Source organism: Aulostomus chinensis, chromosome 16, assembly GCF_037954235.1.
Source record: "Aulostomus chinensis isolate RoL2024-O1b breed Wild chromosome 16, RoL_Achi_v1.0, whole genome shotgun sequence".
NCBI classification, from domain to species: Eukaryota; Metazoa; Chordata; class Actinopteri; order Syngnathiformes; family Aulostomidae; genus Aulostomus; species Aulostomus chinensis.
In genome coordinates, this window is record NC_141335.1 from 18,416,904 (window position 1) to 18,440,389 (window position 23,486).

A 23,486-nucleotide genomic window follows, 5' to 3' on the forward strand; every position below is an offset into this window, starting at 1 on the left:
TCATTCGGTCGGACACACACACCAAACCTGGTGCCACAAAAAGCAAAAACAACAAAAATATTAGCAGAGATACAAGTGTCACGCAGACGAAAGTAATGAATCACCGTCTTTGAAGTACTCTACTATAAAACATTTGAAACTTATTTCCTAATCCAGTCTTTTTTACCTCTGCACAAACAGCATTCTGAAACAGTGCTGCTGGAGACACATCCATTTGGACTATGTGCATCAGGGGTAATACATCGTCATCTCCACTTCTTAACAGAGCAGAAGAGAGAGAACAAACACATCACTTTGCTTCAGCCTTGATTGATTTCAGTGGTTGTTAATAGAACTTTTGGCCCCATATGTGAAATTTCCATTGTAAAAATCAGTGATGGCTTTGGCTTGGTTGAGCGTCTGTATAGACACAATTGGCCGTGTCTGTGGGTTGTTGAGCTGAATGAGAGAATGTGTCCTGGTTGGTCAGGGCACCTGCCTAGTGGAATGGAGACTGGCAAGGAGGAGTAATAGCCTACCATACACCATGTCCTCATGGTGAAGCTCCACATTGTTAGGTGACATGATTTACATGACATGATTAGAGGGAGATTTACAAACAACCAAGGCATCTTTAAATAAGGTGAAAACAGAAACATACAATTAGGAGACAAACCAAAATAATAAAAACAAAAAATATTATCACTAGAATAATTTTAGTGTTATGTAAGAGATTAATTTCCATCCAAATACCAGTAAAATGCAGAAATGGGATGATGTTTTTTTTACTGTATAAAAACTTGCACATTGTCATGTTTAACAGTCTTTTATATCTCTTCATCCTTGTGCAGGGCTGGAATACACACACACACACACACACACACGCACACACAAACACAAACACACACACACACACACACACACACACACACACCGCAAGCCACTCATCCCATGGGTCAGCCCATATTAGCTTACTTGTTAATACTTGGACGGCTCAGGATCAATACTTAATCAACAAGTAATGGGATTCCTCAGTCATCCCATATGATCTTTCAATAAAGACTCTGAATCTGTCTCGCTCAGACCTCCCCACTTTTCCCCAACCCCTCAAGCTCTCTCTCCCAACTGGGCAACACCACAGACAAGACAGGGTGAGAACTTGAGTGAGAGAGTCAGTTCTCTCTTGTTCTCACCAGGCAAAAGAAGCTGGAGGCAAACTACAGACAGCAGGTGTTTGTACAATTATGTGTGGACCTGTGCATACTTCTGTTCCTCCGCTCTGTGTAGGTTAATTGTATCTAGGATCATGGAAAAAGTAGCTACATGTAAGTCAATAATAGGTAGGGATGTACCATATTGTATTTTTATGGCAAGATATTTCTGCTTTTTTTCTGAAGACCAACTCTTACAAATAATAAAACCTCTGTGTGTGTGTGTGTGAATATATATGTATATATATATACACATACATAGAAGAGGACAATATGTGACGGTTCCCTGTAGTATGTTATATTTATAGTATCTGATATTGTATTTATAGTATGTTATAGTAAATGGTGGTTATAGCTCAGGCAATGTCTCCATTCTCACCTCCACTATGCCTGGTTTTGTTTAACACATCCAGCATGCACACACATACTTCACACATGCACACACGCATTACACTACTGATTTGCTGACTCTCACACCTCACCTTCGTTCTTGTTTGATTTAATGTTCGATTGATTAACTTTTCTGATTACTTAATAAATTTAAGTTTATTTGAATACTGTGTCTCCCCTGTTTTTGTTATGTGCTGGCAACCCTAGGCCAGTGCATGACAAAATTGGGGGCTCGTCCATTGAGATTTAAATAGTTTGGCGGTAAGTTTGGAGAGTCAAGTGACTCGCCCTTCTGCCTTTTTGTTTGCTGGTTGTTTGCATGGCGGTCGTCAATTAGCAAATTAGTCGTCATTAATTGCTCGTTTGCGCCTTCGTTTGGTGAATTAAGTGACTTCATTGAACCAGTCCGGGTGGTTTCCAGGTCCATGTGGTCCACATTAAGGATCCGGTGAGTACAGAGCGAAAGTTTTTGCTTCAGGGTACATGATTGTACTGGGACTTAAGGGAGATGCTGTAATTTGTTTGATTTGAGGTTCATTCATTTAAAAAGTTTGGTTAATGGGCATTAGCTTTTGATTAATTCATTTTTGTGCTAGTGGAGAGGGTTGTGTCCTGGTAGTGTGCTGCTTAAATAAATCTATAAATATAACATATAAGTATTACTAAAATAGTATATTTATATATACATATATAGTTTGCCTAGCTGTTTGTGTTACTGTTTTATATGGGTGTCCCTGGTAGGTGCGTTTAGCTTCGGGGTTAAATAGCTCGCTGGGTCTAGGCGGGGGGGTGGCTTAGGTGCTAGGTGCGGCTGTAGGCAGATGTGCTTACGCACGTCTGTCTCGGGGGCACAGCTAGGGGGTGCATGCGGGTCGCCAATTATTGGTTGCTTTCCCTGCCCCTTGGGATGAGCTAGGCCTTTGCGGTGGCCTTCAGTGCGTAAATACCTACCGCAAACCGGCACGAAGATGGGTGGAGTTTAGCCTGGGGATTAGTTAGGCCAGAGGGGCACTCATATGTTGTTTTTGTTAAACCAGCTGGGGAACTTTATGAGCACACATAACCAGGATGGTTTCATTAGAGACATTTGTAGCCAGTCCATCAGAGGACTTATTAAAATAGTGCACTAAAGACCAGTTAATTAAAATAGCAGACTATTATAGGATTAAGCTTGACTCAAATGATAAGAAAACTAAGGAATCCATAATGGTGTATTTGAGGCGCCATTTATTTGAAAAAAGTTTTGAAGACCGAGAGAAGGAGTCTCCTCCTCCCCCATTAAGCGCTGCATCGGCGGTGCCTACGGTTATGTCAGGACTAACCTTTGAGCAACAAAAGGAGCTTATTTTGTTGCAGGCTAGAGTGCAGGCTGAGCAGGAGAAAACTAGGTTAGATTCACAGAATGCAATAGAGAAACTTAAACATGACACCGAACAGGCCAAATGGCAAGTGGAGCAAAACAGGCTGGACCTGATTAGGGACGGTAAAATTCCATCTGCTGCACAAGTGTCCACCCTAGAACCTGCAGAGGCCACAGGGGGTTTCGACATCAATGCTAATCTATGTTTGGTCCCTAGGTTTAATGAGCGTGATCCTGAGGCATTTTTTGCCATGTTTGAGCATGTGGCCAGCGTGCGTAAATGGCCTGACTCTGCACGCACAACGTTGTTACAGTGCGTTCTGACTGGCAGGGCGCAAGAGGTTTACGCGGCAATGAGCGTGGCGGACAGTCAAGATTATTCTCTCGTCAAGGCAGCGGTATTTAAGTCATTCGTGTGCGTCCCCGAGGCGTATCGCCAGGGTTTCAGATTCTGGAAGAAATATGACAAGCAGAGTCATCTAGAATTCGCACGTGACTTAACTACTAGTTTTATGCGCTGGTGTAACGCTTCGGAAGTTACAACGTTCGAAGGCTTGTGTGAGCTAATGATTTTGGAGCAGTTCAAAAATTCTGTTCCTCCTCGAGTGGCGACGTACATCAACGAGCAAAAAGCGCGTAACGCAACAGACGCGGCAGCGCTCACTGATGATTTTGTCTTGACGCACCGTGGAGAGTTTAAAGTGGGTGGTGGCAACACTGCCTGTGAGTCACGTGGCTGTTCAGATAAACCTCTTCCTGCTGAAGCTAAAAGTAACACAGGTGGCAGTGGTAATTTGCGTGAGCCAGACAAGGTTTGCAATTACTGTCATAAAAGGGGCCATTGGAAATCGGAGTGTTTTAAGCTGAGTGGAAACACCAGGACTCAAAATTTAGCAGGTAATTCGCAACCAAAAGGAGCAGGCCCAGCCCCTCCACGTCCGGTAGTCTCTTGTGCTACACCCAATTGCGGTCCCAATAAGGATACATCAGTGGCAGCGTTGAATTCGTACCATCCTTTTATTATGACAGGCTCTGTTGCTTTACTGCCAAATGGCGAAGAGGTACTAGTAACTATTCTGAGGGACACAGGTGCTTTTGACTCCTTTATTCAGGCTGGTGTTATCCCTTTAACTGATGATTCTGACACGGGTGACAAGGTGCCTATCCGGGGCATAGATATGAATGTGCTGTGGGTTCCCTTGCATAAAGTGTTGCTGAAATGTGAATTGTTCCAGGGGGAAGCAAGGCTTGCGGTGCACACAGCACTGCCGATTCCAGGTGTGACGGTGATCCTGGGGAACGACTTCGTTGGTGCTCGGGTGTGGGCGGCGGTTCCTCCGTCGGTGGTGATGTCTGTTCCTTTGGTAACTGGGGGATGGATAAAAGTGAACGGGACTTTCCAGAAGTTTTTTCAGCATGTGCAGTGACACGTGCCATGTCTAAGTTAAAGGGGAACTCAAAGTCAGAAGAATCAGTTAAATCTAGCATATCTGAAAAGTTTTCAGTACCTCTTGCTGACTTTCCATTGTCCATAACACGTTCAGATTTGGTTGCAGAGCAGCAGGCGACCCCTCTCTGAAGAAGCTTGTGCCACTAATACGATCAGATGATGAGATTCTGGATAGTGCTTGTGGGTATTTTCTTCAGAATTCTTTGTTGGTGAGAAAATGGCTGCCACATGATGGAAGGTTTGTGGGTGAACCGGTATTTCAAATTGTGTTGCCAGTTAAACTTCGCCAGGCGGTGTTAAAAGTAGCACATAATGAATCTGGGCATGCTGGTGTGAAGAAGACTTATGACCGGCTACTTAGGCATTTCTTTTGGCCACGTATGAAGAGAGATGTGTCAGCATTCATTAAAACGTGTCATACATGCCAGCTAACTGAAAAGCCTAACCAGAAGTTGAAACCAGCACCATTGTACCCCATTCCGGCCATAAGCCAGCCTTTTGAACACTTAATCATAGACTGTGTTGGTCCTTTACCACGCTCAAAGTCTGGAGCAGTGTATTTGCTAACAGTAATGTGCCAAGCAACGCGTTATCCTGCTGCGTATCCTCTCCGTACTATTACAACTCAGTCGGTTGTTCGTGCTTTCTCTGTTTATCTCCATTTTTGGTGTCCCACAGGTCATTCAGTCCAACAAAGGGTCTAATTTCTGCTCACATGTGTTCTCTCAGGTCCTGAAACAGTTGCGGGTGCGACACAATCAGAGCTCTGCATACCATGCTCAGTCAGGGGGCCTTGGAACGTTTTCACCAATCATTAAAGTCTCTCCTCCGCGCATACTGCACTGAGATGGGTAAAGACTGGGAAGAGGGTCTGCCGTGGCTAATGCTTGCTACTAGAGAGGTAACATAACATAACTAAAGTCCAAGCTGTTGAGCAGTATCCGGTTCCAACCACCAAGAAAGAACTTTTGCGTTTCCTTGGTCTAATAGGTTATTATCGCAGTTTTTGTAGGAATTTTGCAGCTGTTGTGACACCTCTCACTAACCTTAAGTCCAAGATCCAGTTTGACTGGACAACAACTTGTCAGAAAGCTTTTGAGCAGGCTAAATCACGCTTTGACAGGCCTTTCAAAATCTACACTGATGCCAGTCATGTGGGGGCGGGGGCCGTACTCATGCAGGAGGACAATATAGGGATAGATAAGCCTGTTAGCTTTTATTCCAAGAAATTTAACTCGTACCAGCTAAACTACTCAGTCATTGAAAAAGAAGCATTGGCTTTGATTCTAGCTTTACAACACTTTGACGTGTATGTAGGTGGTAGTACTCCTATTGTCATTTATACAGACCATAACCCTTTGACATTTCGTAACACTCTGCAGTGTCCGAACCAGAGGTTGATGAGATGGTCATTATTCCTGCAGTCCTATGCCTTGGACATTCGTCATGTTAAAGGGACAGAGAACGTGGTGGCCGATGCGTTGTCACGGGCTCCTCATGACTGAGGTCCTAGTTATGCTCGTCTCCAGTGGTCTTGGAGTCTTCTGTCTTTCACCCCTTAAAATGCTTCATTGGATCCGGTTGCTGGGGTGGAGGCCTGTGACAGGGTGATGGCGGCCTTTGGAGTAGAGGTTTAGTATGGTAGATAGGATTGTTTATGTAAATAGGATTCCGGTGATCCCTTTGGGACCCCGTCTTTATGGGGGGGGGGGGGGGTGTGACGGTTCCCTGTAGTATGTTATATTTATAGTATCTGATATTGTATTTATAGTATATTATAGTAAATGGTGGTTATAGCTCAGGCAATGAGATGATTGAGTTAATCGGCCAAGTGTGGGCACCTGGGCCCGGGTGTCCACACCCACCATAAAAGCCTCTCTCCTCAGTCCTTTCCCGAGTTCAGTTCAGTTCAGTGCCGTGCCGTTCCGTTCAGTTCAGTTCTCCTTTCTCCCCTCCACTATGCCTGGTTTTGTTTAACACATCCAGCATGCACACACATACTTCACACATGCACACACGCATTACACTACTGATTTGCTGACTCTCACACCTCACCTTCGTTCTTGTTTGATTTAATGTTCGATTGATTAACTTTTTTGATTACTTAATAAATTTAAGTTTATTTGAATACTGTCTCCCCTGTTTTTGTTATGTGCTGGCAACCCTAGGCCAGTGCATGACATATATTTCATGTATGTAAATGAAATGTAGGGCAGCACGGTGGTGCAGTGGTTAGCACTGTCGCCTCACAGAAAGAAGGTTCTGGGTTTGAGCCCCAGATCTTTCTGTGTGGAGTTTGCATGTTCTCCCTGTGCCTGTGTGGGTTCTCTCCAGGTACTCCAGCTTCCTCCCACAGTCCAAAGACATGCAAGTGGGGACTAGGCTGATTGGATACTCTAAATTGACCGTTGCCGTGGCTGTGAGAGTGAATGGTTGCCTGTCTATATGTGTTGGCCCTGTGATGGACAGGCAACCTGTTCAGGGTGAACCCCACCTCTCGCCCAGAGTCTGCTGGGATAGGCTCCAGCCCCCATCCCCCCAACCCCCCGAGACACTTACCAGGATAGGAAAATGGATGGATGGATTAATTGACCATGGGCGTGGCTGAAAGTGTGAAAATGGATGGAATCTATAACACTAATACATTGAGCAAAATTTGAAAAATAAGTTCATTATAGCTATGTAGAACATTTATCATTTAAAATATAACCACTTTCAACCTGAAAATTTAGCTTAGATGTTGCACTTGGATGTATAAAATGTCTTGGTGTTTGAAAAGAAAAAAAAAAGACAATTACTTCTCACCACAGGACCATCAGCAGGTGTAGTGCATTATAGCACGGGTCTTTGACAAACACCCTCAAAAGTTGATTGTATTATAATATTTTTGTGGCTTTTAACTAACAGATTCAACTGCAAAACTAATTTTAAATCAACATTAGATGCTTACTCCTCTGATAACATGCAGTCATGATCTCAATTCAAGTGTTCCAGTATAATACTCACAACGCTTTAATCCTTCAATGTTGTCCTGTGCATTTACTGAAGATGTTAGGTGCAGAAGATTTTTAACATCAAAGTGAAGGGTTTTACTGAAATTTCAAGTATTTCAACAGTGTGCATTTGACCACCTGTGCGACACTGTTGGAGGCCAAAGAAAAAAAAATCTGAGCTGTTCTCCGTCACACAGATTTATCTCCATAAACACATAATCAGCATTTTAAAGTACCCTCAAGTCCTACATCTTTCACAATGTAAACATCAAGCTCAGCTGAGGTTTCATATTGGAGATTTAAACCTTTATTAACCGGATTTATTCACTGTGATGAAAACTGCAGGCAAAGATTGTCCTCAAATTCCCAAATCTTAAACTTCTACATCTTAGGTCTTGTTTGGTATAATTTTATGGAGGTTTAGAGTTCAAGCCCTTACTGGGGACACACAGATATCAAAAAATTGTGTGATTCACTCAGGTGTAGACCACATCACCAATGTCCTGTACCGCCTCGTTCTATTTTGGGGCAGATCTGGATCATGGAACAGATGTAGGATTTTCTTTTCACTTTATTATTTGACATAAGCCTTTGGTGATGTATGTGGTCTAGCTTGTCTTTTCAGTTTGCAATGTAATGTACTTTAAGGTTTCATTTCTCCTTTTTTTTCCAAGTACTCATTTCCAGTAAAGAAACAAATAGGACATGAGAAAAGAGAAATGCATAAAAAGTCCTCAGTCACTGTGAAACAAGAAATGATGGCATTCGTGGTTCACAAAATCATTTCACCATCCTATATGCTGTACTGTGATAACAAAAAATAAGAACATTGACTTATAGTATGCTAAACTCCACTCATCTCTTCCAGTGTCATGGTCCAGATATTAAGCCTTCTTTGTTATGGTGAGTCATAGGGATTGTTGGGAAAAATAAATTGAATGGTACTAGTAGTTATCCAATGTAGGAGAAAAGAGTAAATGGAAGATGCACTTTCTGTGCCAAAATAAAAATACATATACATAATTGTATAATGTATAAATATTTTTGAGCACATTTTTGATTGTCATAACTATCATTGCAAAAAGTGAAAAATGTTATGAATCAATGGAAATTAAACAAAAAAACATTTCAGCAACATTAATGTATTAATTCATCCATACATTTCTCAAAATCCATCAGATTTACATATTCTAAATGATTGTCATGGTAGAATTTGATGATTGATTGGATTTTGATGACAGCTCTGCTAAAATACATGTTGCAAATACAACTTTCTCAAAAGCACGTGTATCTCTCATGGCGACTCAGGAGTTTACAGTGTAAAAATGAAAACATGTCAGAGACAAGTTATCAACTTGGTTATTGCCAAAGCTTCACATGATCTTACATCTGTCCTAGAGCAAACTTGGAACACAGCCCAAAACTACAGTATGTAAAGGATGAATTTAATAATGCAGTATTTTGACAGTATCTGTCTTTCTCTGACATGGAACTGACTAAGACAATATGATCTGACAGAAATACATGAATGCATGGCCCTTTACATGGGTATATGGTGGAGGTGCTGTGTAATGTATTAATACAGTATACATGCTAGAACCACACAAAAAAATTCAGAGTAATACATGGGACAGCATTCATGTTCTTTGTAAAAAAAAAAAATCTTAATGTGATTTTTTTTATGTCATTTGAAATTATTCACTAATAAGAGCTTTTAAAACAGTGGTATTTTAAGTATCAATATGGTGACAGTTTAATTACATTTGTGCACAAACCACTACAGAGCTGTAAATAAGAGTGCAGCAGGAAAGTGTGGTGATGAGTGGACCTGGCCCAACCTGGCCCCAAAAACAGATTGCTTTTGATAACACTTGCGCTTGAAATGCACTGAAGATGTATACATCAACAGGTTTTTAACATAACATGCAGGTAGTACAAAAGTTTGTCCTTCCTGCCTGGTCAGGCCTGCGTGTAGCTGCTCCATAGATTTCAATCATTTGTGACTGCAATGTTTGAGTGAGTGGAGAGAATGAGTGTCAACTAGAGCAGTGTATAATTTCAGTTTGGGACAAATATGAAAATACAAAAAATAAAAAAAATCTTTAAAAAAAAAACCTGCCGACAGTTCCATGTGAATAAATATTTCTTGCATAAACTCAGAAAAAATAATTAGAAATGCAGGTTTGACTGAACCAACATGGAACTTCCTGGAGATATTACACAATAAAAAAAAACAACTCCTATACAATTCCTCTTGCAGTATATTCCTCTTGCATTTTATTAGCATAACATGGCTAATTGCATATGCCGCGGCCTAGCAACACATTTGAGATCACATTTGATGGCCAGTAACAACATCTGGAGACATCAATCCAAGTATTATTATTTTACATGAAATAACCACACCCCCACCCACTCTGTACATCCATAATGTTTGCAGGAAGTAAGAGGGATGAAGATGCACTTGGGGGTTTTACATGTAAGATTTCTTGATAGTGCTCCCTTGCGACCAAAACAAACAATGACATCCATCCATCTATCCATTTCCAATTACCCTAGTCTCCATCTGCATGTTGTTGGACTGTGCAGGAAGCTGGAGTACCCACAGAGAACCCACGCAGGAACAGGGAGAACATGCAAAATCCACACAGAAAGACCGCATACCTGAGCCAGGGTTAGAACCCAGAACCTTCTTGCTGTGAGGCAACAGTGCTAACCACTGCACCACCGTCCCACCCACAAACAATGACAAGGGAAACATTCATTCATTCATGCATTCATTCATTCATTCATCATCTTCCGCTTATTCCTTTCTATCAAGGGTCGCGAGGGGGCTGGAGCCTATCCCAGCGGCTAGAGGCGGGGTTCACCCTGGACAGGTCGGCAGTCTATCGCAGGGCCAACATACAGAGACGAACAACCATTCACACTCACAGTCATACCTACAGTCAATTTAGAGAATCAATCAGCCTAGTCCCCAAGTTGCATGTCTTTGGACTGTGGGAGGAAGCCGGAGTACCTGGAGAGAACCCACGCAGGCACAGGGAGAACATGCAAACTCCACACAGAAAGACCCCATGCCTGAGCCAGGGCTAGAACCCAGAACCTTCCTGCTGTGAGGCAACAGTGCTAACCACTGCACCACCGTCCCACCCACAAACAATGACAAGGGAAACAATTACAGGTAATTGAAATCTACTTCAAATTTAATACTTAAATAGTATTGTACTCGAACAACACAACAAAAAAAAACAAAACAAAAACAAAACATATATTAACAACTACAGAGCTGCATCAGACCAAATGGAGGAAGTACACATGCACAGATTTATCACCTGGCTACGCTATGTTCACATAGTGCACCACAGTGACCCAGCGTATTTAAGCACTAACCACCAGTTTGGATCAAGACCTCAATGTCTTTCACCTTACCTTTCTTTATCTTCCTTTATGTCCTTCTCCTCTCTAAAACGCAAACACAATTATATGAGAAGACATGATCTGCCACACATTATATCACAGGAGAAAGTTTTGGCTCACACAACGTTTCAAATACAACTGCACTATTTAAGACTTTAGGGGAAAGAATGCTACAGTGACAACTTAAAAAAAATCTGTGTGGAAATTTAGGATTGATTTTACATATAAAGTGACACAGAGTTTACCTTAATTTCTGTGTGTCCTTTTGATTAACGTTGTTACCTTTTCCTTGAAAATAAATCTCTCAGGATCATAGATGGCATCAAATTTTGATTTGTCACTGCAGACTGAAATATTTAAACAGAGCATATTCAACTTGTTTGGATTGTGGAAGAGATGACAGATTTGGTTCAAAGTCCTCATGAGAGACAGACACTGACTGTGGCTGTATTTTCTCTGCCAAAATGATTCATTCTTTGAAAATGATAAACAGAATTAAAGTGTGTATCCTGTCCCTGTCTTATTGCTGTTAAGAGTGTGTCTGTCTGTCTCTGTAGTGAGGCTAACGTGTAAGATGTATTGCTGAACAATGCTGTGGCCTAAAGGTATCTTTGAAAAGTTGCTATTGTCTTGTAAAAGAGTCCAAGAAAGGAATATTCTTGGCAGCATTTGAACCACAATGGGACACAAACTTTCCACTGAAATCCAGACTAATGAAGTAGTAGGTCACCAAGGAATGAATAAAAAAAAAAGAAGAAGAAAAACATCATTGGACAGATCTTGGACATTCTTGGCCTTACTTCAGAAAAATGCTAAGAATATCAATTGAAGGTTTTAGCGAAACAGGTGTTGAAGAAAAAGAACTCAACTGTCAACTTCAGCCTCTCAGTTGGGTTTAGTTGCCTCTGTAAAGTCTGCAAGCATTTTATGTGCTATTACTGCCATTGTAGGCTTCACAAATCCAAGATGATGGGGTGTGTTTTGTTTACTACGGCTGCCTCTTGAAACCTGATGGCTCAAACCAGGGAAGAGTTCCAGGTCTACTAAGACTCTTCAAGTCAAGCAGTTGAGAAGCTCAGACTTTGGCCACGGAATAATCTGTGATTATTCTCTTAAGGAAAAGAGTAGAGTGATAATGCTTCTGTTGTTGTTCTTTGATGGTTTATGTACATTTCATGCAAACTTTAGGTTGGAATTTTAAGTATTTTTGTTGTTATACCTTCAATTTGCCAACCCACTGGGATTGCGACCGAGTGCTGTGGCATGCTCTTAACTGTCTCCACGTGCAGGACCTCACATTTCTGACAACATCTTATATTTCCATCACCATAAGGCTATTCTCAGCTTTGCACCAACAGCAAAGTGTGTGGCCAGGCATGCTAGCTCATGCTCAATGTACATGTCGCCAAATTATTACCAAATTTGTCACTGCCAACACAGAAGTCCCTACAGTGGTTAAAAATTTGATTCACTGTAATCGTTCTCAGACCAACAGACAGCGGTAGAATTATTGAAATGAACAGGCAAATCATAGTTGACTTAAAATGTTCTGAGTCAGCTTTTCATCCGGACAATATCGGAAATTCTGCACCTCACAGTTCGGTGCCACTTACGAACACTGTGCCCTTTATGCACAGAAGGTGACACTGGAGTGGTGTGAGCGGTGGACTGACTGCAGGAGATTGAGATACGTGTCTCATTACAGACCTGTAAGTAGCATTGCTGTTTATGCCATCTGTAATTTTCCCTTCACCATCATACACTTTTGCAGAAATGGTTAAAAAAACGCAAATTTTAAAAAAACATTGCCATTGGACATAAAACATATTGTAGCTGACAGATATATTGGTTTTTTTTAGAAGCATCCAATATCAACGTCCTTGAGTGGCCACAGGGTTGAGATCAGTTTACTAGTAATGGGGAGTACCGGCGAACCTGTAGAAACAGCTGTATAATGTCATCTGTCATCATCATTATCATGTCATCCAGTGCTCAACGCTGACTTTTCCCAGGGAGCACATGTGTGCTTATACGCTGAAAAAAATTTAGGAGCTCATAAAAGATTTTAGGGGCGCAATGAAAATTCATCAGAAATGTGTTTTTTGTTAATAAAGGGATACGATGAGACATTTACGAGCAAAATGATTAGATTTATTTGGATCTATATGAAGCAGTTCAGCAGTATTTCAGTATTTCTGCTTCCAATTGATCTAATAATCGAACCAATGCATTTACGTAAACTGCAACTGCTTTAAACTGTAAAATAAATAACTGAATTGATTTTAATCTGACTGTGGAGGGAACATCGTGCATGTTACACACTTCAGAGGGATCTATTTTCAAATTCATCAGACTGTGTTGATCATGTCTGTGTGACACTGTGAGGTGGTCCTCTGTGACATGAAATTGATTCATCTGTCATGTTGGTGCTTAAAAATCAAATTAGTGTTTGGGGATTGTTTTCATCAAGTTTGTCAAATTTCACAAAAGAGATGAAAGTTTTGATTTTTCAAAGTCTATTTTTTTCAGTGAAATACAGATTGCAGGTGGATGTTGTATTATTTAAAATCATTATTATTGTTATTTGTTATTAAAAGACAGACTGACTCACATTGTCAATCCCTGCTGTCTGAATAAGCTTTGCCAAGTCTGATAAGTTAGTGATAAAATTCAACATTGAATTGAAATGTTTTTTCTAAAAAAAATATAAATAAAACATATGGTAGTTTAAAAAAAAAAATTGGTTGGACAAAGACAGCTTTCAGCTATCATTGTTTTCTTTTATGAGGCCTCAAACTGTAGGGGAGTCAATTTTCAATCCCCGTAGGACTCTGAATTGACTCAAAGACCCGCAAGTTGAAATTAACTTGGGTTTGCAATGCTTTTAAGAAACTTCATTTTTTACATATTTGTACACGGATCTTTATAAAATGCCTCTCACGTATCAGTGTCACCAAAAAGTCTGCATTTCAGTGAATGATCTTTTCAGAGAATGTTTTCTCCTCCAGTTATTACATTTTCCACTGTATTAATTTCTCATTCACATTACTGTTCATGTGCTACTCCGCTCCTGCTATGATGTTAAATTTGTGAATAAAATCTGCATTTCATCATTGCTTCTGCATACAGCACGACACAGGCATTGAGACATACTTTTTACACCTCAAAAAAAAAACCTGTGGGCAGTGCCAAAGCAACATTACAGGGCAGAGAGAGTTTTATTTGTATCAGTTTATTGGACACTTATCTTACTTGAGACTATAGTCATAGCATTATTATAAGACAGGTAAAAATCCAGATGTTTGAGTTTCTTTAGGAAGACTGTCTGCCTGTAATCTTTCAGGGTGATCCGCAAATGTTTTCTAATGTTACTCTCATTATATTGCTCTGCAGAAGAGTCTGAGTTGAGGAAAAAAAAAAAAAGAAGGTAAAATGTAAATGCAATGTACAAAGAACCGCGTCGCTGTAATAAGTTGAGCAGCCTCCGACATGGGTGCAGTGTGATAAATCCCAGCAGAGTCGCATGCTAAACAGCTTCAACCTGGCTGCAGCCAGCTCCCTGTAAACAGGCTTTGTGTCACCACTGTCATATCGCAGCTCCATTATTATACATGAGAGTCTTTAAGAAGCTTCATAGAGAGAGCTGGCAGCCTCTTTCTCTATCCTCCTCTCTCTTCTACCCTCCTTTTTTCCTTCATGTTCTTTCTTTTTCCCCCAATTTAGTTGGTTCTCTCTTTTTAGCCTTCTCACTTAGCTTTTTTTTTTATACCCCATTTTTTCCAGTCCCATATATCCCTCTAATTCAGCTTCCTTTACTGTAGGTAAAGAATCCAAGGATTTGATTTGTGTGAACTCTGTACCACACACTACACCTTATCTTGTGCATCTTTGGTAAATTTGTGGCCTGGGATACAAACTGGGATAAGTCAGGATACATCGGAATTCATCAGCTCCATGACTGCTGCTTTCATTCTCCACCATGAGACAAAGAAACTTTGAATATACAGCAGCTCAATATTGGTTTTCTTTTCTTTGTTTTTCCATCTCACACCATGTCTGATTCATCCTGACTTCTTTCTGTTACTTCTTTGTCTTTCATATTGTTTCATTACAACTCACACTCATTTTTATTCAACTGGGAAGTCTAAAACAACTGGAACATGTGCATTTTACGGTGTGTGCAATATATATTTGAAAATGTGTGTGCCCACGAACCACAGGCGGAAAACACATTTTACTGTGGACGCCCACTGAGGCTTGTCTGTGTGTTATACATGCATAAATTCATGAATATGTGTGGCTGCATTTGTTTACAATGACACAACAATATGTTACATAATTCTGAATAATGTGAGAAATAGATGCTCTCTCTCTCTCTCTCTCTCTCTCTCTCTCTCTCTCTCTCTCTCTCGCTCTCTTTCAACTGCCCCAAACCCACCCATCCTGTCAGAGAGAGTGATTTATATAGGGTGTGTTTCCTTCGTCTTATCTATCTTCCTTCTTTCTCTCTCTTTCCCTCCTGTTTTTTTCAGTTGCCTGTTGACACTGCGGTTGCCCTCACTTCCTTCAGTAAGTGTATGTGGGTGGGGGGGCGGGCATACATGCAGCAAAGTCAGGTACAGAACTAGTTTAAGCAATTTGGTGTTCTTGCTGTGGTTTTCTCTGCCTAGATCTCTGTGTTTTATCAGCACTGTGTGTGTGTGTGTGTGTGTGTGTGTGTGTGTGAGTGTGTGCGTGCGTGCGTGTGTGTGTGTGTGTGAGTGTGTGCGTGTGTGTGTATAGGATCTCTGTGAACTCACTTGTCACTATTCTGTCATGATATTTCCCTTTTAGTGATCTACAGTGACAAAGAATTGCACAAGCACACTTACATCCAGACATATTTTTGGTCCGTCTGATTGACAGCAGGATTTAGCAAAAACTGAAGCAAGTTTTCACCAAGGGTGATGGAGGGCTGTATTACTGGCAAAGAAAGAGTAAATAAAATTTGAGGCAAATTGGTCATGGTGCCACCCGGTGGCAACAGGAAATGATTTTTTTACACATGTTCTGATGAGATCCACCTCAAATTTGGTTAGATTTTTTTCTCAGGGCTGAAAAACTGTGTTTTAAATTATTTTTCAGTATCCAGTAGAACAGCTCTTGAATCAGTGCTGCTGTTTCTGTCCACATTATTCACTTACAGAATATTTAACCTCGTGAATGGAAGTGCTCTCTTTTTTTGTGTGTGTTTAGTTTTTTTTCTTTTTGTTTTTACACAGCATGGAAACTTGGGCTTTTTAGTTCACATTATGATAGAAAATGTCAAGTTATTCTGCTGGTCTGACTAAAACAGGACCATTAAAATACATGTCAACATGTTTGACTAACATACCAAAATAATACAATTGAGAAATGAATTATTCTGGCATGTCAATTACCCATAGTTCTGGCATTTTACACATGTTCCATAAAGAGTCAAGGAGGATTTATCATCATGGGTAGCAAAATTATATGAAATCAACTGCAGCTCAGGAATTGTTCTATTTTTCTTTCATAGTCATTGAATAATGTCCACTGTTCAACAGGGACACCACTTGCAAACATGTTTGCTATGTGACACAATTAAATAAAAAAAAAAAAATTGAAAGTAACCAGCTATAAGGGGGCATGCAGCCACCCACCATTATGGAGTTGAACATACTTGGGTGAATAAAGTCATTCATCTCCATCCGTCTATACTTGGACAATGGCAATAGTCAAGTCATTGTAGCTGTAGTTTGAATTCACCCTGTGTGGGAAGATACTCAGTTATGATGTTTTAAGACCACATCATTTTTGCCCTGATTTTTCATTCCCAACTGTTTGGAGCTCGTCAACAAAAGCACCATGTGTGAACTGTGCAAACACAGAGGCCAAGCGGCTCACAGATGCATCAGAGGCGCATTGTGAATAACTTTGTCACTTTTTTCCACTTTTTGAGAAGCAGAGTTTGCTTAACAAATGCTCATATGAGGGCCAAACCATTGTAAGGTTTTCAAGAGAATCGATCTTTTAAGCTTTTAGAATGCATTGTTTTGTGTGTTTAATGAGTACAAGAGGTTTCAATACCTATTTTTTTTTAATTGTGTAAAATTTTCTATTCTGTTTACAAGGATATATTTAAGGGGACAACTCCCCTACACCTGTGTCTTTATTTAGCCATCAAGCGTCTCTCCTCGATGACGTCTAAAGACATACATCATACATCAAGGTGGCATGTATGTTTCTGCATGCGTGTTTCTGCATGCATGTTTTTGCGTGCAGGCTTCTGCATGCATGATTGATGTGTGTGTGTGTGTGTGTGTGTGTGTGTGTGTGTGTGTGTGTTTGCATGTATTGGAAGTGTTGACATGTGAACACACTACTTACTCTGACAGCTATATGGGATAATGACCATCCTTACAGTGAACTGTGATGATCATATGTGACAATAGTTGTGGAAGAGATTAGTACTCTTACTTCACCGGTGTCGGGCAAAACCACTGCAAATGGTAAATGGACTCAAATGGACTCAATTTTATATAGCGCTTTTCTACCTTAGCGGTACTCAAAGCGCTTTACAGTGTCATCTCATTCACCCATTCACACACACATTCACACACTGATGGTGGAGCTACCATGCAAGGCGCCAACTTACTCATCAGGAGCAATTATGGATTCAGTATCTTGCTCAAGGACACTTTGACATGGTCATCGGGGTCGGGGATCAAACCAGCGACCCTTTGGTTGCAAGACGGCCACTCCACCCCTGAGCCATGCCGCCCACATGCCCAAATGCATTGTATTACAATGAAATGTGTTAAAATACTAGAAAAATATGAAGCTGTAAGAGGGAAATAAATAATAGGATGTGAACTGAAATAAAAATGTGAACATTTTATGTGAAATGTTCTCATTGAGGCCTCTTTAATTCATGTATTCATGAGTTTTACTGGAGTCCAAAAGTATAGTATTCATATGCAAGTCAAATTAAGAGAACTTATATAGAGAAGGTCAGCACCGTACCCCTCATCTTATTAGTCTCTTGTATAGATAATATCTCATGTTACAGCTTTCATTGGAATGTATGTAGTTTAATATCTCAATGTATCCTCTTGTTTGAAGGAAGTCTTTTTTTCTTTTTAGTGAGTGGGTCTTTCTTCTTGCCTCTTGACCCATTAAACCTTTTGCTCCAAGTCTTCCATCCATCCATTGTCTTCCGCTTATTCCTGTTAAGGGTCGCGGGGGGGCTGGAGCCTATCCCAGCATCTACAGGTGAGAGGCGGGGTTCACCCTGGACTGGTGGCCAGTCCATCACAGGGCCAACATACAGAGACGAACAACCATTCACACTCACATTCATATCTATATATATATATATATATATATATATATAAAATATCTACCTTTTTTTACATGGATAAGTTGCTTGAGACTGAGGTCCCACTAGGCTTTGCTTTGCTGTTGACTTTCAGGAACTTGTCTAAAGATTGTGTTGTAGCTTTGGGTCTGCCAGACCTCCTTCCCCTGGCTTTTATGAGGCCTTTGTTGCTGAGGTAGTTAAAATTGTGTTGCAATAAAGTCTTGTCCAAACAATACTTCAGTCGTTGTAGTCCATTCCAACACTGCTTCCAGACAGTTTGTTTCACATCAGAAACACTTGGGACACCTGATGGTGCATCAGATTTCAAGGCTTCAATTATTTCCACTGCTACAGTAAAGCAGGAAGCTGTTGATTCCTTAAGAGGGGGAAATGCCAGCAGTTTACAGCTTATTGACTGTACAGCAATTACTAAGTACTTATTTTTTTAGTAAAACCAGGAAAACGTGTAACAGCAAATCTGATGTCACGACCAGAATTCAATGGGATATGTCATTTGCTGAGTCTTGCCTCCTACAGCTCACAGGCCTGTGACCTTGATCCTCAGAGACAGGTTTTTTGTCGTCATGAAGAGGGACACGTCTTTAATTTGTTGAATGGATTGATGGTTTGGCTTTGTTTTTGGTGACGTGCATGCCAAAAAAACAGAACTGAATTGAGGCAGTTGCTAAAACAGAAAATAGATGGATGAACTCACACAAGAAGTCCAATAAATCTCACAGCAGGAATAATAAAGAAAGATTTGAAAGTTTGTCTCTGCTTTGTGAAGACATTCTAGGTAATCGGTGCGCTTAAAAAAAATCCAAGGCACACTGATCCAGAGAAATAAATAAAAACAACAACAAAAAAATTCCTAAAAGTCCTTTATCATGCTATTTACAGACCCCTGTGTATTAAGCTCAATTGCTTTCATCGGGGTGAGAAGGAAGTGACATTGCATTTGTCAATATACAGCGATCAGGACAACAAATGCTGAAAAGCTCTGTTCGCTTGACACATTTTTAGAAGTTTGCAATGGAATTCAAGTCAAGGGAAGTCAGTTACACAAAAAGCAAATGACTGTAACAATTCTACGATTCCATTTAGCAGACACTTTTGTCCAAAACAACGTACAACACAAACAAGAATTTACACATGCATACGGTTCCACATTTTACCCATATATTCTAAAATTACCATTGTTGATTCAAACATCACTGATTATTGAAATCTAACCCTCCAGCTGTGTGATTTTTTTCCCTTAAAATGATTTGTTAAAATGATATTCTTACTGTGCTTCAACCTGAAATCGATCCCTCAGTGAGAAGCAGCAGTTATCAGTTTATGATCCCCAGCCTGAACTCTCCAATCCTCACTCAGTCTGTATCATCCTATATCAGTGCAGTGTATCGCACAGTGTGTGTCTACCATCTGTTATAATCAGCCATGAATATTGCAGGGGCCCCAGCACTTTAAACGGCTTATATACCCTATGGATGTTGACATGCATGGGAGAAGTCATGTGTGCCAGAGACGCACTCTGTGTGCGTTTACAGTTGGCCCATTGATTTATAATTAACGCTGGGTTACTGCTCCAACACACACACAGCTGGCTAGATCTCTGGGGTCACAACAGTGTGTGTGTGTGTGTGTGTGTGTGTGTGTGTGTGTGTGTGTGTGTGTGTGTGTGCAGAAAGTTATTTCAGTGTCCGAGATGGCTGTATTGTGTGTATGTGTGTGTACGTGTGTGTGCGTGTCTCCATGTGTGTACATGCGTGGGTGTGATTCAGGCAAAATACAAGTGTATATATTTTTTTCTGCACTCAAGAATTGAGCATATGTTCCACTTTAAAGGAAGGTTTATCTTTAATTGTGTGTGCATAGGTGAGTGCTAAGTAGACAGTTACCATGGTAACCTGTTTGTAGTCTTACAGACCGTAGACACTGTCTTCAAATGTATCAGTTACAGTACCCATGTGAATCAGAAAGGACACACATCATCCAGTCAGTGTCTAACACCACTAGGCTGCACTCTTGCAACTAGTTGCATCTAATAACACATCATATATTAGTCTTTAATACATACAAGTTGCTAGAATGTATTAGTTATATCTTAATTTTTGCTCCTATTAACTCTTTTTTTTTCCTGCATGTTCTATTTGCACCAAGTGGTCAGTTTCTTTAATTTGTTAATTCCTCTGTGAAAACTTTCCAGTTCCTCCTCCTGTGTCTCAGTTAGTCACTGGGTCCTTCCACCAACCTCAACCTAATCAAACATTGAGAAATTGGAAGTAAATAAATCAATTTACTATCCTGTTCTTATCATTATTATTACTATTATTATTGCTGTTGTTGCTGCTGCTTCAGTTTGTGTTCACAGTTTGTGTGTATCCATGTGGGCACATGGGTATATGTGCACCCATACACTGTGGTTCAGGGTTCACTATTCTTTGACTACACACTAGAGAAACAATGTTTTCCTGTTTTAACTTGAAATAGGAGGTGAGCCTCTGACCTCTGACAGTTGAAAAGACTCCTTTTTAGATGAGTTATGTAGAAGCCTCCATTCTGCTGAGTAGAAACTGTCCGCCTCCATGATGCTGAGAACTCATCACCAAACTTTACACAACAGTACAGTGTGAACAACTTCATCTGATTTTCAATTTAACTAAAACAAATGCATTATTTACAACAGTCAACATTACAGAGCCCCCTTAATCCCTTGAATAGCACAGTTCAAGGTAGCCTAACCTGTGAACAACAATAGTTCAAACATATATATATATATATATATATATATTTTTTTTTTTTTTTCACAATGTTTACAAGAAAACACTCACACTACAGCTTACGCTGTGGCCCTGTGGGTGCTAAATCAAAGTGTGCCTGTGGCAGAGTTTAAGGTTCCTGAAGAGGTCCATAATCATCAAATCATCACCCGTTGCTCCTCTGCTAGCCTTCCAGCTTTGCATGTCCCAGTAAAGCTCCAGTTCCTGGGCCCTCTTAAGACCCATGCTGACTGAATCACTCAGTCTTCAGCTTTCGGTCATTCACACCTCAGGTTCTCTTGTCATACAGCGCCTTCTCCGAACCTTAGGCAACTGGTCCACAGGGACATGCTCCCATTGACTGGATGGGCTCCCATTCTTGAACCTGAATGGGATATCTTACAATGGGGCTCCCCTACTCTTGAAATAATGAAGGACCTATTTGCCAACTAAGTTCTTTCACCTCAGGCTTCCAGGCTTACTGTATTTTTTTTACAACTACAAGACCAGTACATCCAGTTGGCTCCACAAATGACAACAATGATTCTTCTTGATTGAACAAAGCATCTCAAACCAACAGAAACTCACTGTCACAGACCATAGAATCCCAACAGGAAGAGATGGCGAACAACAGGAATGACAATGACCACTCCACAATATCCACAGAACTGAGGATATTTAGGGCCTGAGCCCGAAGGTACTGCGGGGCGAAGATCCTATTATTTGATCTGTTTTTCAATCATAGTCAGAGTTATAACTCTTGCAAGTATCTGCCCAAGATATACTGTAGGGATTTTCCTATTTAGTCCACAAGTCATTTTCAGGCTCAAAGAATCGTTATGACCAAGTCCCTTGTGTCTTTGGGAGTTTGAAGCCTTAATTTTTACAAAGGAATCTTGTTCTCAATTGGGAGAAAGGTGGAGGACCATGAACTCACCCAAGGACTGGCTGCTGAAAGATGGGAATAACGTTGTGGGCTACTTTTCTTAGTCTGCTATGGCTGCAACCGTGATAAGTAGCAGAAAATGGAAGGCTGGATGGATGGACCTTCTTTTGCTGGCTATTTCGATAAGGAACTTGTAAATCTTGTTGAAATGTAAGAGATATGAAGGTGACAGAGAAATAATAAGTCTTTAAAATGTCATTATTCATCACTTCAATGGATGCTTTGGGATTCGTCCGGGTTTTTTTTAGACAAAGTGGAATCAGGTACCATGACATTTCGCTTAGCAGTGTTTCGTATTAAAGTTTGGGATTTAAGAGTTCAAGTTTAACTACAGTTGAAAGGTTAAAATTACAAATCTATGTTTGTGTGTTCTTGTTTTTGAGAGTGGTCAGCTCCTACTAGTCTGTGAACTAGTGTTTGGAGACATTAAAATAACTCTATTCAATCCATGCCATGCGTGCGCGCGTGCAGTCTCTCACACACACACACACACACACACACACACACACACACACACACACACACACACACACACACACACACAGGCTCAATGGCTACTTAATCCGTCTCCGTCTCCACTCACCGCAGTACATCGCTATGCACTCACTGTTTGCCCTCACTGTGTCTTCTCTGCCCCACTTCTTTGCCTCTCCTAATCTCTCTCCCTCCCTCTGTTTTTTTTACCTTCTCCTCTTTGTCTGATTTGTCATCTCACCATCTGAACTCATCTGCTCTCTCTTATAAGGTCATCTCTCCACTCCTCTCTGCTGTATTTTCTCAGGGAGTGAGGGCAGCCAGAAGCCCTTTCTCTTTGATTCATCTCTCTGTCAGAGGGTGAAGGGCCTGGGTGTGTGAGGTGACACACTGGATTAAGGGGTTGCATTCAGTCAAAATGTGGGGTCATCTATGAGGGTCCTCGGGGGCCGCTTTGTGGATTGTTGCCCACTGATCTGTCATGGCCAGCCAAAACACATTTCAAGGCCCTTTTGATCCACCCCAGCACTCTCCACAGGCAACAGCCTCGTGCACAGCACATACAAGCATATTCATGCAAACTTTGTAACAGGGTCAGCTGGAGTTCTGGAAGACAATCCCAGGATGACATCAGACAGTTTTACTTGTATATTCTTCTGAAAACTTACTTTCAAAAAGAAATACCATCGTTTGAGACTTTGGAAGCTCCTGCGAGTAGAAAAAAAAAGAATCTTGATAGGGACGACAACGAGCAAGATTTACTGTAGCGCCCAAGAAATTGTGTGAATATTTGTATGTTGAGGATGCAAAAATGAAAGATGACATATAGAGTAATTCATCATAGCTCTATGGCTGATTGATTTACAAACAATCCTTAATAGGACCGTGGAAATTATAAATTAATTATCCAAAACAGTAGTGATTCAAACCAAAATGCAGTCAACTCTCACAGTCCCAAACACAAGCCCCCATTACACAACGCTTTCAGGACAGGAATATAAAAATGCTAGTGTATATAACCAGTCTGTGAAAATGTACACAGAGATGAAATGGGGGAACAGATTGCTGTGCCTTTGATCCACCAGTGGATGTATTAACAGCATTGATAGACCTCTGTGTTAGGGACTGCCTGAAA

The 23,486-nt window shown here is 40.7% G+C and overlaps 1 long non-coding RNA gene across 7 annotated transcripts in view; it reads left to right on the forward strand.

Moving 5' to 3' along the window:
* Positions 1-23,486, forward strand: part of LOC147247724 (uncharacterized) — a 361,363-nt gene that overhangs the window by 267,753 nt on the left and 70,124 nt on the right. For 6 of the 7 annotated variants that reach the window (XR_015109542.1, XR_015109538.1, XR_015109539.1 and 3 more), the window contains one exon: positions 15,336-15,372. The exons of the other annotated variant lie outside the window; for it this stretch is intronic. This is a non-coding gene — a long non-coding RNA (uncharacterized LOC147247724). The remainder of the gene's footprint in view (positions 1-15,335; positions 15,373-23,486) is intronic. 7 annotated transcript variants of the gene reach the window in all.